Below are 5,705 nucleotides of genomic sequence, written 5' to 3'. Positions count from 1 at the left end.
ATACCATATGTGTAAACAAAATTATTGAAATATCATGTCATCATCTTAGAATAATATCAACACATATCAACATATCATGCCATCAAACTATTATACACATCATCAAAGTATCAAAACAATGACATAGCATGTTATTAGAATATCAAAGTATTGTTCATCAACAATATAGAATGCCATCGGGATATCAAAATATCTAATAAAAAATGATAACATGTCATCAGAATAGCAAATGGTCATGGCATCAAAATAGATCAGAACATTAAAGGATCATGCTATCAACAAAACAGCATGGTATCAGAATATTAAAGGATCATGTTATCAACAAAACAGCATGGCATCAATATATTAAAGGATCATGTAATCAACAAAACAGCATGGCATCAGAATATTAAAGGATCATGTTATCAACAAAACAGCATGGCATCCGAGTATTAAAGGATCATGTTATCAACAAAACAGCATGGCATCAGAATATTAAAGGATCATGTTATCAACAATCCAGCATGGCATCAGAATATTAAAGGATCATGTTATCAACAAAACAGCATGGCATCAGAATATTAAAGGATCATGTTATCAACAAAACAGCATGGCATCAGAATATTAAAGGATAATGTTATCAACAAAACAGCATGGCATCAGAGTATTAAAGGATCATGTTATCAACAAAACAGCATGGCATCAGAATATTAAAGGATAATGTTATCAACAAAACAGCATGGCATCAGAATATTAAAGGATCATGTTATCAACAAAACAGCATGGCATCAGAATATTAAAGGATCATGTTATCAACAAAATAGCATGGCATCAGAATATTAAAGGATCATGTTATCAACAAAACATCATGGCATCAGAGTATTAAAGGATCATGTTATCAACAAAACAGCATGGCATCAGAATATTAAAGGATAATGTTATCAACAAAACAGCATGGCATCAGAATATTAAAGGATCATGTTATCAACAAAACAGCATGGCATCAGCATATTAAAGGATAGTGTTATCAACAAAACAGCATGGCATCAGAGTATTAAAGGATCATGTTATCAACAAAACAGCATGGCATCAGAATATTAAAGGATCATGTTATCAACAAAACAGCATGGCATCAGAGTATTAAAGGATCATGTTATCAACAAAACAGCATGGCATCAGCATATTAAAGGATCATGTTATCAACAAAACAGCATGGCATCAGAGTATTAAAGGATCATGTTATCAACAAAACAGCATGCCATTAGAGTATTTAAGGAACATGTCAAGAACATACAAAACAGCATGGCATCAGCATATTAAAGGATAGTGTTATCAACAAAACAGCATGGCATCAGAGTATTAAAGGATCATGTTATCAACAAAACAGCATGGCATCAGAATATTAAAGGATCATGTTATCAACAAAACAGCATGGCATCAGAGTATTAAAGGATCATGTTATCAACAAAACAGCATGGCATCAGCATATTAAAGGATCATGTTATCAACAAAACAGCATGGCATCAGAATATTAAAGGATCATGTTATCAACAAAACAGCATGGCATCAGAGTATTAAAGGATCATGTTATCAACAAAACAGCATGGCATCAGCATATTAAAGGATCATGTTATCAACAAAACAGCATGGCATCAGAATATTAAAGGATCATGTTATCAACAAAACATTATGGCATCAGAATATTAAAGGATCATGTTATCAACAAAACAGCATGGCATCAGAGTATTAAAGGATCATGTTATCAAAAAAACAGTATGGCATCAGAGTATTAAAGGATCATGTTATCAACAAAACAGCATGGCATCAGAATATTAAAGGATCATGTTACAAACAAAACAGCATGGCATCAGCATATTAAAGGATCATGTTATCAACAAAACAGCATGGCATCAGAGTATTAAAGGATCATGTTATCAACAAAACAGCATGGCATCAGAATATTAAAGGATCATGTTATCAACAAAACAGCATGGCATCAGAGTATTAAAGGATCATGTTATCAACAAAACAGCATGGCATTAGAGTATGTAAGGATCATGTTATCAGAGTATTAAAGGATCATGTTATCAACAAAACAGCATGTTATCAGAGTATTAATGGATCATGTAATCAACAAAACATCATGGCATCAGAACATTAAAGGATCATGGTATCAAAAAAACAGTATGTCATCAGAATATTAAAGGACCATGTTATCAACAAAACAGCATGGCATCAGAGTATTAAAGGATCATGTTATCAACAAAACAGCATGGCATCAGAATATTAAAGGATAATGTTATCAACAAAACATCATGGCATCAGAGTATTAAAGGATCATGTTATCAACAAAACAGCATGGCATCAGAATATTAAAGGATAATGTTATCAACAAAACATTATGGCATCAGAGAATTAAAGGATCATGTTATCAAGAAAACAGCATGGCATCAGCATACTAAAGGATCATGTTATCAACAAAACAGCATGGCATCAGAATATTAAAGGATCATGTTATCAACAAAACATTATGGCATCAGAATATTAAAGGATCATGGTATCAACAAAACAGCATGGCATCAGAATATTAAAGGATCATGTTATCAACAAAACAGCATGGCATCAGAGTATTAAAGGATCATGTTATCAACAAAACAGCATGGCATCAGAATATTAAAGGATCATGTTATCAACAAAACAGCATGGCATCAGAGTATGTAAGGATCATGTTATCAACAAAACAGCATGGCATCAGAATATTAAAGGATCATGTTATCAACAAAACAGCATGGCATCAGAGTATTAAAGGATCATGTTATCAACAAAACAGCATGCCATTAGAGTATTTAAGGAACATGTCAAGAACATACAAAATAGCATGTTATCAGAATATAAAAAAATGTCATAGAATAGAATATCATCAAAATATCATGTCAATCAAGATATAATCAAAGTACCATGACTAAGGTGAACATAATTTTTCAATGGTTAATGAATCCTGATGAGAAAATATAGATATTTACCAAAATGTCCACTAACATGTGTGACCACATAGCTGATACAAAAAACATCTAATCAACATTACGTCCGATGAGAAATGATAAAATATCAATGTCATAATATACACCAAAATTAACCGTACGCCTTATCACTCCTCCGGGTCACTATTGTCGCTATCAGATCCGTCTACAAGTTCTGGAACCTTAGCAGCGTCTTCCAGAAATACAGACCAGTCTTTTACGCCCCTAACACTTCCCACATGTCGTGCATATCCCAGATACCAAACAACAGCTGATACATGTGCGCATGTGCCGACAACTCGAGCTCCAGTCTTGCACCATACTGGACCAAGGATGTCCGAACTTCTCATAAAATCGCTCGAACCAAACGGAAAATATGGAAAGAAGCTGGGAGACCTAGAGGTAATCAATATGATACTTACCGGGAATATAAAGCTGCAAAAAGACACTTTCGGGAACTCCATGAGAAAGCCTATACCGACTATGAAACAAATATGAACGAGGAACTGAATGTAGCGGCCGACTGCGACATACGTCTGTTTTGGCAGTTAATCAGACGACGGAAAAAACAACCGCCGAACATTTGTAATGAAATCAAAATGAACAATGCTATAGCCCGTGACCCGGAAAGTATTGCAAATCAATTTGCAAACTTTTTTGAAAAATTATATCATTCTCCCGATTCCGATACACGTATTCCCACAGAAATATTCACCGAAGTATCGATGGACGAGTCGTGTGAAGAACTTAACCGTGAAATTTCATTCGATGAAATTGTAGAAGCTATTCAGAAAAGTAATCTACGGAAGGCCCCGGGAATCGATGGATTGACCAATGAGCATTTTAAGTATGGTGGACGGACATTAATTACTTACCTGACGAAGCTGTTCAACCTCATTACAAGTAGTACGTATATTCCTGTAATATGGAAAAGGGGTATCATTATACCCATATATAAAGGCAACAACAAACCAAGATCGGACCCTGACAACTATCGGCCTATATCGCTCTTACCGGTAATGTATAAATTATATGAAAGTATTATCCACAAATGACTCACTTCGTGGCTCGCGGAAAACTGCCCAACCTTACCGAATGAACAACAACAGGGCTTTCAACGTTTTATCGGCTGCCAAACAGCATCATTTCTACTCCAGGAAACACTGTATGCAAATATTGAACAGCACAGTAAAATGTATGCTGCTTTCCTCGATATAAAGAACGCCTTTGACACGGTGTGGCATTCGGAACTCCTGTATAAACTGAAACAGAAAGGAATCAAAGGGAAATTACTTACCATCATCAGGAACACATATTCAGGACTAAAAAGCACCATCTTATGCAATGGAACTACATCCCGCTGGGTCGACATGGAACGCGGATTGAGACAAGGGGGAGTCCTGTCCACGTTATACTACCTTATCTTCATTGACGATCGCCTTAACGAATTGTCCGATTCAAATTATGGTGCTCCACTAAATGCCATCCGCTGTGGCAACCTTACACTTGCCGACGACATTACCCTACTAGCCTTATCAACGCGTGCGCTGCAAAATCTTCTCGACATTTGTCAGAATTATTCGCTCCAATGGAAATTTAAATTCAATGCTACGAAAAGTTGTACAATGGTATTTGGTGGACGTTCCGATAGTAATATGTTTCACTGGATCCTAGATGGAATAGAACTGGAAGTGAAAGAGACCCATGAACATCTGGGAATACCGATTTCAAACAATTTATCATGCTCCAAAAAGATTGAAAAAAGCTGTAAGAAAGGACGCGCATCACTTTTCTCTGTTCTTGGCATTGGGTCACATAACCCTACCATAAATCCACTAACATACCTCAGTTTGCTTGGTCTCTTTCGTGTTTGCGCAGAAATCGACAGACGAAAACTTCAGTTTCTCTATCGACTTATAAAGCTACCAAATGAATTTCTTGCCAAAAAAGTCTTCCTGATGCGTGTATATACCTACCTAAATAATGACATTCATGAACAGAAAGGTTTTATTCCCGACATGTTTGATATCCTTAAGAAATACAACCTCATGGACTTATTTGAACACTATACTACTACCAAGACTGAATTTCTATCAAAATTATCATGGAAATTGTTTGTAAATTTCTCCATTAGAAATCGCGAAACAAAATTGTGGACGGATAGAATGAACCGAGACAACGATTTCGACAGGTTTAAATGTATTCATCGGCATATCCATCCCCATGGGCTATGGGTCAACCTGAAATCTACATCCGACCTTAATTGCTCGAGATTTGTGTCGAAGCTACTTACTTACCCGCCTCAGAATAACGATCAAATATGCCTCAAATGTGGGAAAAGACGAACAGATCTTATCCGACATTATGTCACTCAATGTGGGGCCACTTATTCTGTAAGGGATAGGTTTCTGACAGACGTGCTGGACTTGTGTGGGATTGAAATGTTTTTAATTCTAGACAATACATCAGATGAAGGATTTGTTCAAATCATTTTTGGACAAGAACGGGAAAGCAATGAGGACTCCAAAACCTTCCAGATAATGGTCACTCGCTTTCTGAGAGCTGCATCACATGCATTTCTCGCAAAGCTAAATCAACAGACACGCGCTCCGCGATGCGAACGCGACAAGTTATTTTCTCTCTCCAATCTTGAAAACCATAGACTGTAAAAGAAAATGATTGAACTGTATTTATTAATTTGAATTT

Source organism: Pecten maximus, chromosome 12 (assembly GCF_902652985.1).
Source record: "Pecten maximus chromosome 12, xPecMax1.1, whole genome shotgun sequence".
Lineage (NCBI taxonomy): Eukaryota > Metazoa > Mollusca > Bivalvia > Pectinida > Pectinidae > Pecten > Pecten maximus.
Note: the sequence above shows the minus strand (reverse complement) of the source record.